Below are 13,188 nucleotides of genomic sequence, written 5' to 3'. Positions count from 1 at the left end.
TGTGGAACCTGATAGCAGCAGGCTTTCATTATAATTAGCAGGCATCCAGGCTTTGAAAATGGAAATTGGCACTTTCTACTTAATGTCAGCTTCTCTGATTGGAGTGACTTTCCAAATTGTTCCTGAAAGGAGAAGTTCTTTAGAGGTTCGGCTCAGCCTTGAAGAGACGTAGCTGCCATTTTTCTATGTAGGTCTAGTTTTTAACAGGCAGAAAAGCTCTTGTCTTTATTTGATTCATCTGTCTTAGTTTATTGTTTTTTTTGTGGCAGATAACATTTACAATTATTTTAAAACAATGGCACCAAAGTTGGCTTGAAGCTGGACAGGAAGTACAGAGCCATTACAATACAACACAACTGTATACAGCAGAATGTAATAAATGGGAAATACACAAATATTTAATAGTACAATGAAGGCAGCTGTGGGAGACATGGTTAGATCATGGTTTCCAGCATTTCTTACATGTGGCGAGACACTTTTAGGACTGCAACTAACAATTATTTTCATAATTGATAAATCTGCTGTTTTGTTATGTTTTTCAGGTGATAGAATAATAGTTTTGTTCACTAAATGTTTGATAGTAGTGAAGTTGTCATCCACAATTTCCCAGAGTCCAAGATAACGTCTTAAAATATCTTGTTTTATCTGACAAACAGTCTGAAACCCAAATATGTTGAAAGATATTTAGTTTAGATTTAGTTTACTGTAGTGTCAAGACAAGGAAAAGCAGCAAATTCTCACATTTGAGAAACTGGAGAGATTTTGCTTGAAAAAATACTTAAATTATTTGTCCATTGTGAACATAGTTGCAGATTAAATTTTCTGTTTATCAACTAATATTTGCAGCTGTAGACACTTTGAAATTTATTAGAACTACGAGTGGCTCCGTTGTTCAGTTCATATTTAATTTTTAAGCCAATTATCTGCAGATTGAGTTTGAATTTTGGTTGTTACTTGGAGATATCTGACATCTTTTAAATCCTCTAAAGATCCCCTTAGCCTTTGGATGAACTCAATCGTGATCTTTCCTTCTAACATTATAATTCGGTCAGACTTTTATTATTATCAGTAATATGAGGTTGTCACATTGGATGTCACATCTTGAACTGAAGTTATATTTCAGCTGTGTTCATAGGAAAATAGTGTTTAATCTTTTGGAGATAACATGTTGGCCATGTTATTGACTTTTTTATACAATAATTATTGATAATATCTTAAGATAATGAGATAATTTGGGTAAGTGGTGCTGAGAAGAAAACAGAAATCTCAAGATGATGAATAAAATGTTTAAGTTGTGATCTCAAGATAACAGGTCACCCTTGTATTCTGTAGGTAGCAGCTGAAAGTGAGCTTCATGTACTGATTGCTGTCATGGAAAAGGAAGATTAGCCAAAGGTCGTCTCTGAATGCATCTATAGTCAGCTTGAGCTTGAGGCTGTGGACTCCTTATCTCAAACTCTGAGGGTGAGCATGAACTCTTTTTTCATAGAAATGGTGCAACCTCATGAGAATACATTTGTAAATATTTAAAAGGTGATAAGGCAGGTGATATTCTATATTTTTTTGTTATCGTCAGCAAATCCTAAGAAAAGACCAAACCAAAAATGTGTTAACCTGTCTCTCAATACTTTGACTTTCTGTCTAAGTTGTGTCCTTCAAACCCAAGTCCATTCATTCCTACTGAAGAAATCTTAAATGTCACAAATTCAACTTTCATTTTTACAAAAGGCTAAATAATTCCTAAAACAGCTGGACACTGTAGCAAACGTTACTCAAACAGGATTAAATGGACTATTTTCATCTGCAGATTAATGCATGTTTGGCACTAGTGAGTATTTATAGCAGCAGGACAGTGTCTGAAGGATTAAATTAAAATAAACTACAGAGCTCATGTTCATTGTTATGAAGCAACATGTCACCCAGTGCAAGGGTTTGGCCCACTGATGTGTTTTTAATATTTTTTGGACAAGGTTAAAGTAGGATCAATCCATTGTTGGTTTTGGTCTTTTCATGAGTGGTGTTGACGATAAGAAAAATATAGAATATCATCAGATTTATCCTCTAAAACTTTGTAAATTACTGTATATAATGTTACATGAATGAGAGTCTCTTAGCTTTCTATCTACGGTTGATTGGTAATGGTTTGAACTCCTTTATGTCATGTTGTGTAAATGTAAAATAAATTGGGAGGGGAAAACACAGGAAAATAATGCAAATTTATAATTTATATGATTTTCTGTGAGATCTCCCACTGTGGGCCAATCAGACGCTCAGCCTGCAGCTATCATCTCTGCATGAGAAACACTGAATGAAAAACACAGGGCTAAAAATACCCACGTCATCTCAAGTACTGGCAGTGCTTGGGAAAGAGGCACTAATCAAACTCTGTGCTCTAACATCATGGTGGGAAAACACCAAACTAACCCAAACACTGCTAGATTTTGGCTGCATCAGGTGAATTTGTTTACTCTACCAGACATTTGGCAAGCAACATATGATCATTTAGAGGTTATAATAGTTTACCCTAAAAGGCTTTGTAGCTGGTAAAATTGTGAAGGTAGCAGACTAGTTTTGAGTTGGACCAGACTGCTGTGGCCTGAACACCACAAAGGTCAGCTTCCTGCTCTGCCAAACTGACCGCTTCTCTCTGGAAGAACCAAACCACGACTGCTTTTGGAAACACTGCATGTCACTGTGATCCCGCAAACCTTTGAACCCAATTTCCATTTTTGGATCACACAATGAAAGTTTTGTTTGACACTGAAGTCAGACGTTCCTTGTAGTTTGAACTTATATTCCAACTTTCTCTGACGCCGTCTCGAAGTTGCTGTCACTGTTTTTGCTTTTTGAATCTGAAGCCTGAGAAACGTCTCTGAGGGCAAAGTGAGACAAGGCCTTGAACTGAGCCTGGTTTCCCAAAACCATCGCTGAACACAGATCACCTCTGTTCACTGGCTCATAATGGAACAAATGTTGGGTTTAGCACTGAGGTGCCTCTGGAAAAGCACCCCTGCTCAATGAAGTCATGTAAGAAGGCAGAATGAGGCACCAATACTGTTATGTTCAGTTCTCACTGCAGCCACAACTGCAGAAATGTGAACAGTCAAACCTTTTGTATGTTTTACTCTTTTTTATAATCAGGTCTGTTCCTTGTTGTTTGTTGTTTAATCTTATTTTCATGTTGTTTCATGCCTTTTTTTTACCTTGCAAGGCAGCTGGATTCATGAGATCACAACATCATGAGATCACGATAGAATCCATCTTGTCAGGCTTCAAGTTACGTGCTTTGTGTCCAAACCACCGCTGGTTCGGACCAGTCGTCATCCTATGAGGATTCTTGCGTAATCTTGCGAATCCAGCTGCTTCGCAAGGTAAGATGGTGATGGACAGATGGTTCATCCAATCACCTGCCAAGTATTTTTTGAAAGTACCTGCCCTTTTCCAAACAGTTTCCAAGGACAGTCACAGTTACATAGTTTCTGTGTAACAAAACCATCTGGGGTGTCAGGTTATGCCTTTTTCTCGTTACTTGTTCTATATGCTTTAAGGTTCATTAATTGTTCTGTAAAGCACTTTATGTGCTGCTACATAAAATGGTAAATGGACTGTACTTGTATAGCGCCTTTCTAGTCTTCCGACCACTCAAAGCGCTTTTTACAAATCACATTCACCCATTCACACACATTCATACGCTGAATGGGTACAGGGGCTACCATGCAAGGTCCCAACCTGTCCATCAGAGGAAGCTAACCATTCACACACATTCATACACTGATGGCACAGCCATCAGGGGCAATTTGGGGTTAAGTGTCTTGCCCAAGGATACATCGGCATGTGGACTGGAGGAGCCGGGAAACGAACTGCTGATCTTCCGATTAGTGGACGACCCGCTCTACCTCCTGAGACACAGCCGTATAAAAGACTTTTACTATTATTAAAGGAACAGTTAGACAAAGAAAACCTTCAACCTGCTCTGAGGCCTGCCTTGCTGACAAGCTGAAGTCGGCTTGTTGTGCATGCTCATAACCATCTGTCCGTTCTGTAGCCTTGGTTGCGAATGTTGTTGCTAATGTTCTCCATGTGTTGTTTGCGTTGTCCACTCTCATATTTCGGATTGGATTTTGGCTTGAACATGTATGGATGTATTTGAGAAGTTGGCTTTTCGAGTGAAGAACGAGGAAAAAGTAGTAAAATCCTGCTACTATAGTTTGTTTCATGGTTTGTTTGAAAAGTCGGCCATGACGCAGCTTCCCGAAGCTGGCCATCAGAACAGAGCGGGCTCATCAGGAGGGGGGCCTTAAAGAGACTTAAACAGCCTGTTTTAGACAGAGGCTGAGCTTAGGGGCTGTGTAAAAAACCAGTAGAAGATAGTTTTTTGAACTGTAATCATGCAAAGATGTGCCAGTACAGCCCCAGTTAAAAATATAGACCTGGAAATGTGCAGAATACTGAGAAAATGATCCAGAGCAATGAAACTCCAAACACAAAGAAGTTAAACCATGAAATTATAAACCGAAGGGACAGAATAAATGTAATAACATGACAGGCAACAGAAGACAACTGAGTAAAAGCCAAACTTTATGAAAAGGGTTCCCTTTTCAGTTTGGATAAATCATCCAGCAGATCGTCTTGGAGTCGACTGCATGGCATTTATGTTCAATTAAGTTTTGTTATGCCTGGTAGACATCAAATTGCATCTCAGTGCAACAGCAGGAGTAACAATCAGCCTGAACTGGAAAAGGTAACTGAATCAGTGCATTATGGAAACTGAATTAGAGTCTACAAACATGTATTTTCCACAAAAGCAGGGGAGAGTGTGAGCAGCTTCATGCTGATGAAGGTGTGTTCACAGGATTTGAAGGGGCTTTGGGAAACATTTCAAAGTGTTTCAAAAGACCTACATGCATCCACTGCCTTGTCATTACCCCGACCCTCTCCATCAAAGAGATGCTGAACTGGTATAATTTTCCACCAGTGAAGGAAATAACATGATAATAGACACATATTTCAGTTGTTTCTGGGCAGAAAACAGCAACAGCTGACATCTGTTCTTGTTCTGTAGTTATGAGAATCAAACATCTGGAGGCTCCAGTTGCTACTGTTGTGAAAGAGACAAATGGGTCACAGTCCCCTCTTAAACACATATCTGGGGACCAGATATCTAGGTCAACTTAGCTGTGTTTTAGAAATGTTAGAAGTTATTTGCTTGGCTAGAAAAGACAGAGAAATTAAGTGATCAGAGAAAAAGGAAATGAGAGAACAGAGAGAGAAGACTACAGTTAAGATGGAAAATCAGTCAGCAGAAGGCTGCTGATGTTTGAGCCAAATGCATTTTTTTTTTATGAATTCAGCTTTTACAAAGGTTCAGCTTGTCATATTGGAAAAACAGGCCTGGAGAGTTTGTGTCTCACCACAGAGGGAAAACAAGGTGTGTTTGGTCCAAAATGCAACGTGACATCAGAACTGGAAACTGGCTAATTGGGGAAAATTCGATTTAAGAGCCCTGCTTTGTTTCAGGGAGGGGCACCAAGCTGTCAGGCATGGGACCTCCTCGGCCGCCTGACTGGATGCTGCTGCTGGAATACAAGCCGTGTGCAGTTTGAAGCTCTCTAAATTTCAAACTGATGCCAACATCATTGTTCCCAAAAAGAAACATATAATGTTGCTATTCCAAGAATTCATTCAAGTCCCGCCAGGTTTTGGGTTCTGTGGTTATCCATGTTTGAATCCTGAAGTTGGTTGAAAAACCACAGTGCCATTTTCCCAACTGATGCAGAGTTTTTATGGATCCCTTCTCCATCTTTAAAGAGAAAATCCATAACAAAATACGTTTGACAATTGTAAGATATTTCCAAAGTTGCTGTCTTTTAAGTGCGAAATCCCCCCATTTTGTTTCCTCGGTCAGTGTTTGTTTTGCTTGAGCTGCAGTAAGAGACAAACACAAAACAGGAACTTTAAATCAGAAGGCCTCATTTTGTTTGACTTTAATGATTTTAGCTCAACTTAACAATGTATTTGTGCTGTATTTTTGATCCCCTCACAGCCAATATGGAGTGCAGGATCAATTACAGTGACCGATAACACTTTCAATGTACTGTGCACTTAGGCATGAGTACTGAGAGTAGACCAGAAAAAATGTGAACCTATCCCTTTAGGCGCACTCAGCTTGATAAATGCATAATAAATGAGGCTAGACGGATGCTGTGGGACATCCTTGTTTTTATTTATTTATGCAAGTAGAAGTCCAGGTAGCATAAAATGTGATCCTGTTACTGACCAAGTTGCTTGGTGGTGACTGATAGTCTTTTTCCTATTGATAATATGATTGTTAATTACTAGACTGACTAAATATAAACGAGAGCTAAGTAGACTAATATGACTACTAAAAATGTTAATCGTTTTAAAGACTAGAAAAATATCAAAATGGGAGTCAAAATGAGAACTGGTCTGCACACCCTCTTGACATTGAAACAACAATTCTTGCTGATTGTTTGGGTTACGCTTAAAGGCTTTTTGCGAAACATAAGCGATCATAGCATGCTTCCAGATGTTCCCCCATCTCTGATTCATCAGGATTAAGAAAAGGGACTTCATCTTCCAAAACATCTACCTAGTTACTTCCATGAAGAACAGTACAGAAAAAAAAATAGTGACAAGCATAGATGTGATCAACTAAGTTGGCTTACAAAAATAGTCAAATTTCTTTAATTGTTGTAAAAAAAAATATCAAGTTAACCGCTCCTGACATTAGTCAGGCTGTTTTGTCACTTTGTCACTATTGATTAATGAAGCATTCAGTGAAGCAAAATGGTTATCAGGCTAAGAAAAATGCTAATTGAAGTAGAAGATGAGACAGGTTCAGGCAGCCCAAAGTATTTTATCATGGAACTCCTCAAATTAGTTGAATAGACTGAAGAGATCTGACATAGACGGAGGCTCAGAGTGGGATTTTCCCTTTTTAAAGATCTTACTGGATGTCAGCATCCATTGATCCTGTTAACCCTTATGTGAAGCTTCATGTCAGACACTGAGTCCGACCAGCTGGTACTCAACAGCTTCAGATCCATCGTGGGAGCCTTGAGCGCTCTGCTGCCAGACAACTTCTCTTCATCTTCAAACTCACCCAGTGTTAGACTTCCCCAGTGACTTTATTGAATTCACTCATGACATTTTGAACCTGGACACAGTTGGGAGAGGGAGAAAGGGGGGGGGGGGGGGGGGGGGGGGGGGGCTGGTATGGAGAGAAACAACGAGGCCTCACAAAACTTTTCGAAAACAGCGTCGCCACCAAAGAGGCATAATGCCTCATTGTGGAGACTGAATGTGCTGGATTGTGTTTGTTGGAGAATCTGGAAGGAAGAGGGAGGGGAGGCAGGACGCATGTGATGTTTGAAGTCAACCTGATTGTGGTGAAAAAAAAAAGGATTTTTTTCTGTATACAGTGGAGACACACAAGATGTAAGCGATGTGACGTCAGTGTGTAATTTATGTTGAAGGGATTGGAGACAGAAAACAGCGACTGGTGGCAAAATACTGTAAACAGATGGAGGTGACAATGTTAAAGTGTGTTTGTGTGAGCCTCGGTGCACACAAAACACTTGAGTCCTCGCCAAAAATGATAACACGTTATCTAACCTCAGTGTGATGCATCATGTGATGACGGCCTCTCAGTGCTGTTGTTGGCTGCTTGACGGTGTGCGTGTTTGTGTGTTCATGTCACACTGGCTCTATTTGTTCAGCTCTCAGTTTTTGCTTGTCTTCTCCCCGGTGTTTTCCTGCTGCCTCCAGGAAGCAGCTTTCAGGACGGCCTGATGGGTTTCCTGGCAGGACCTCCCCCCCACCCCCCCAAGTTCCTACTGGGAGACAATGGGAGGTCTACCACAGGGGCACGGAGGAGTGTGTGTGTGCGTTGTGATGAGGGGGATTTATTGGGGGAGTAGTGGGCTTCCCTTCAGGAAACTGCAGATTTATCCCAGCAGCAGAGAGGCCCTCCTGAGTGTGCGTTTGTATCTATTAGGCCTAAATGTCCACACAAGGATAAAGACTTTAAAGAAATCTCCTCAGTATGAAGATGATTTAGCGGCTCCTCGCCTCTACAAGGGATTAAGTTCAGAATTAGCAGTTGGGTTTAAATTTAAGATGAACTGGGATGAGAGTTAAAGGTTGGTGACGCTGTTTCCTCTGTCAGAAAGCGACACATAAATTGAGGTTCAGAGTTCATTCTTGACCTTGGAAATAACAGTTCAAGGTCCTTTTTAGAGCTTTTCAATCATATCACATGATCTTCATCCTTCAGATAAGGATCAGTTTTCTCAGTTGTCGTGCAAATATAGATGTTGGCATTTCATGTTGTTTTCTGAGCACTTCTCATCCATGTTGGCTTAAAAGTTGAAGTTCAAAGTCTGTTCTTGACCTTGGAAATGAAAGATGAGAGAACAATCTCACTCCAAGGTCCATTTCGTAGCTATCTTTTACTGATGAAGATCACATGATATGATCAAAAACTCCTGAACAGCTAACACCCCCCCCCCCCCCCCCCAAACTGGTTATAATCAGTAAAATGTTAAGAGCTGTGCCTAGCGATTATTTTAATTAAGCCAATTGTCAAATTTGAGAAGCTGGAACGAGAGAACTGTTGTAAAATTTCTTTCTAACGACTAATCAGTTCATCGTTTCAGCTCTTTAGACTACATTTGGAAAAATAACTGCGGGGCATGGTCAGAGTTTTGGGTTCAGATTGGAATTATAATTGGTGTAAATGTTTCAGTCAGGGGATTGGAAATAAAACCAGTTAAAGTCCTCACATGTTTAGTAATTCAAGTGTGTCTGTGGGCATGTGTGGTATGCATATAAGGGTGGAGGCCTGTATCTGTGGTGTCTCTTTTTATGTGTGTGTCTCTATGTGTGTCCAGATTTCTGAATGGGTTTTTTCTCATGTAAAACAGTCAGATAGAGTAAGAGTTGCTGTCAGTGAGAGAGGATGTTGGCTTTCACTTCCTCCCCTCCTTGTCAGTCAGATTGTGCCGCTTTTTCTCTCTTTCTCTCTCTCTGGCTTCCCTTGTCGGGAAAAGGGTGGCGGTGGAGTTGAGGTCACCGTTTCAAAACATGGCTCCGAGCCTCGAACCAGCACAACATTTCCTCTTCCATGAAGCGGACTGATTGCAGGACGACACAATGTTCTCTTCTTCATTAATAACTCGTCCGCAAGTCTGCTCTGAGACGACATGGGACTTCTCCACTCGTCACATGTTCCTACTCTGCCTGAGGGGAAAAACTGTATCAGTCACAAATTGCTGTATTTGCCATTTTTCAAGGAAACACTTTATGTCACTGAGGTACTAATCCGTGTGAAGTTCTCTTTGTAGAAATAAATAGTGTTGCTCCTTTAAATCGGCCTCCTATAACACAACGCCAAGTTCATTGAATCTTAGATGACAAACATGCAGCGCTGTGTTTTGAATGTAAAGTGAGCTGCTCATTTGTTTGCAGCTCTGACTGTTAAAAGACTGATCCAACTGTTACTAAAGAAGTTTTAGTCAGTATACATTGATGACTTAAAGCATAATTCCATTTTTGGAAATGACCTACATTTAAATAGTGCTTTTTTTTTTTTAAACTTAATGGAAAAAGTGCTTTCAAATTTGCGATATATGGATAGGAGGACCCGTGGATTGAAATGTCAACAATGTGATTAATGGATGACCTGTTCTACCTCCTGAGCCACAGCTGTGCCAGGAGTAGTTCTAGCCATCATTGCTGTTGGTGGTAATGATATTGTACTCAATCACAGGCCGTTTCAACTGAAGGAACATTCAAAACTCAGCAACTAAACCTCCGTTTTGACTAGAGGAACCAGGGATCAAATTCAGTTTCTGTCCGAAAGTTCCAGATGTTTAAAAAAAAAAAAAAAAAAAAAAGTCCCTGCTCAGGGGGCAAAGCAAGGAAATACTGGGTAAAGGAGAAGGGTTGGACTAGTTATAAAAAAAAAAAAAAAAAAAGAGAGATAAAGTAAGCAAACAAGCAGAGAGAGAGAGCAAGCAGAGAGGCAGTTGAGATAGCTAGGGGGTGAATGAAAGTGGTGGTGAGGGATTAGAGACTGTTTATTTGCTGATAGTTTCATGGCAGTTACTGTATGTTGTAAAACAGAAATAAATAACCATAAAACAGTCAATGCTCTTTTCAGTTTTTAGTCTCTGTATGTCTGTTTTTCATTCATTACTTTAAACTCAAACATCAGAGTCACACAACAGTAAATGCAAACAACAACACGGCGACCCTGTGTGGACAAAAAGTTTTACAAGTTAATTGCCGGAAATGCAGATGACATTGCAAAAAAGAAGTCCAAGACAGCAAGAAACACAAGAAGTCAGACAATCAGACAGGTTTTTAATAAACCCACAGTTTACCCAAAGTTATTTGAAAGGGAAAACATGGATTAACCATACTGTTGTTGTAAAAATCCATTAAGCTACAGTTTACAGGCGTTCTGGTTTAGCTTTGACCAGCCATATTGGCTGTAGTTTTCCCGTGCAGATGGGGATTATTAGCAACATTTCCCTTTGTGTTAAACATTCAAATAAAGTAGTTTTTTGATAATGTGGGTGTTGGCTTGTTTACAACCTGTCTCATTATCTGACCTCTTGATAGCAATGATACCGTGTTCCCAGATCTCAGCTATTGCTTTGTTGAGTATGTATATCTCAATCAATGGAAACGAAAACCAAAGTTCTGGAAATAAGGTTACACTTTATTTTACAGATTTAAATTCCTAATAATTTTATTTGCTACTAATTAAAAGGAAAATTGCTTTGTTAAGCCAAGGAAACATTCACTCATTACTCAACATGCTCGTCTGTAGACAAATTCCACATTTTTGCATGTTAAAAGACTCTTGAGGTTACTCTAGAAATTAAATGCAATTAATTAGTTCCAAATTACATAGTTCTTTCCAACAACTTCTTGGAAATTACTAGGAAAGGATTCAGAAATTACAGACCTATAACTCTAAAATTGTAATAAACCAGATCAATCATTTATCCAATAAAATACACGTCGAGCTGATCAAATTTAAAAAATGATGATCCTCTATCACATATGTGTGATGTAGGAATATTTATTGGCGGTTGCTGCCGCCGCCGCCGCAAAGCATGAAGATTATTCTGTGGTTTCACTCACTGCAAAGTGCCTGTAATGTAATGATGTGAGTGCAGTGTTGGGTGTGAGCTGCTGCAGTTATGATTGCCATGTTGCATTGAAACTGAATCAAGAATGTCATGTTAACACAATTAGTCGCCATGGAAATACAGATGTCTGACATCAGTCTGAAGAACAATGCAGTTTGCACAATAGAACCCAGTTAGGCATTTACAAAATTAAAGTGGTTTGCTCACAATGAGTTCACTGAAACTTGTAGCTGTGAACATTGTCTTTGTCTGATTGTGTGGGATCATATGACTGTGTGTGTGTGTGTGGATTCATACATGTGAGTAAATCAGACTGTTGAATATTTGTGTGAGTATAAAGTGTGTTTTCTGTTTTGATGCTTATCTGTTGTGTTGGATATTTTTATAATTTTGTTCCTGGCATGTGCGTGTTTGAATTTTCATTTGTGGTGTTGGCACCCAAGTGTGTGTATGTACATGAATATTTGTGTGTGTGTGTGTGACTCGACAGCTCGGCACTCAGCTGGTCAGTGCTCGGGGTGTAGAGGGAAGGAATGCAGCTTCTCCCTGCAGTCTGTAATTTGCTGTCTGTCATCAAATCAGAGAGAAAAAACAGCAACACTTGAGAGGCGCTAAGGGAAGTGTGTGTGTGTGTGTGTGGAGAGGTGGGGGGTGAGAAAGAAGAGGGTGAGAGCAGAAATGAGAGTCATGTGAGGAGAGGAGGGTAAAAATGAAGAGCGGTAAGGAGGGGGGAAGAAAAGAAGGAAGAGGGGAAATTTAAGGAGATATGGAGTGTAAACAAGAGGAACTAAAGTAAAAGCAAGTGAAAGAAAAGGAAGAAGAATAGAATAGAAAGAAATAAGAATAGATGTGGGAAGGAAAAGAGGAGTAAAGCAGAGAGAGTATAGTGTGCTGTTCATTTTGTTGCTTTAACAATCAACTATGCAACACATAATCCAATTAAATGTTATGAATAATGCTCTACTTCTCAGCAATGTATACTGTGGTGCCTCTAACAGCAGCCATCTTTTTGTTTGCAGTGTTTTTTTATGGATTTGATGTGGATTTAATTGTATCTTCGAACAGTCTAAGAAAAGTTTATGATAAAATAATAGCTTCAGTGCTGTCAGTTTGGACTACTAAAACCAACAATTCATCCTTCAGACTATAATATTTGTATATGGACACATTTGTGGTGAAAACAAGTTTTTCCAGGGTTAAATGATGCCACCTGAACTCTGCAGAATGTCTGAGGAAAAAGTCTGTGTTTCTATTCAGTGAGCAGTATCGGTCAAAGTGGGAGAAAAACATGCGCTTGGCTTTCCTTGTAATGTTAAATTTAGTGTCACTATCAAAAATGAATTACACAGTGCCTTGAAAGCAGTCATTAATGTTGACGTTTAGAAGAAATGACGCCCTGCTTTATGTGTTTGTGTGCCAGTAATAATGATATCACAGTAAAATCGCACCAGAAATACACAAGCTTGTTGTTTTAAGTTCAGAGACACACATACTTTGTTGTCATTGATACAAACCATGGCACTGCTGTATTATAACAGTACTCAGACCTTACCAAACACAGACTTCACCACATTGGGACTGAAACTATACCTGGATTTTTACAAAAAAACATCAGTGGAATCCAACCCAGCTCTAACAAATGTGGTAGAAGAAAAAAAGGAAAAAAAAACCCAGTTAAGGAGCTAAAGTTATAGAAACTGAGGTCAGACTAATTTTAACTTTAACCAGGCTGGATTACTAAAAGTGCCCAATAAACAAACCACCTGTGAGTCATGTGACTTGTTTATAAGCTCTGGTTAGCTTGTAATTTGTCCCTGTTTTCCTAAACAAACCAAATATAAAAACTCAAAGTACGGTTGACTACTTCTCTCTTGTTTAGACCAAAGTAAAGCCATCAAGGTAAGGTCACTCCTTTTAAAAAACCTTTTAGCGTTTGTATAACTTGTGTGTGTGTGTGTGTGTGTGACTGGTCGAGGCAGTGAGCATCATGTTTACTGCGGTCTGT

General features: G+C 39.5%; 1 protein-coding gene across 5 annotated transcripts in view; it reads left to right on the top strand.

The window, feature by feature from the left end:
• kank3 (KN motif and ankyrin repeat domains 3) overlaps positions 1-13,188 on the top strand; it is a 35,494-nt gene that overhangs the window by 7,996 nt on the left and 14,310 nt on the right. For 2 of the 5 annotated variants that reach the window (XM_044360638.1, XM_044360636.1), the window contains exon 3: positions 1,333-1,464. The exons of the other annotated variants lie outside the window; for them this stretch is intronic. The gene's annotated coding sequence lies outside the window, so the exon portion shown is untranslated. The remainder of the gene's footprint in view (positions 1-1,332; positions 1,465-13,188) is intronic. 5 annotated transcript variants of the gene reach the window in all.

The sequence above is a fragment of the Thunnus albacares genome, chromosome 9 (genome assembly GCF_914725855.1).
Source record: "Thunnus albacares chromosome 9, fThuAlb1.1, whole genome shotgun sequence".
Classification (NCBI taxonomy): domain Eukaryota; kingdom Metazoa; phylum Chordata; class Actinopteri; order Scombriformes; family Scombridae; genus Thunnus; species Thunnus albacares.
This window is presented reverse-complemented; position numbering and strand designations above follow the sequence as displayed.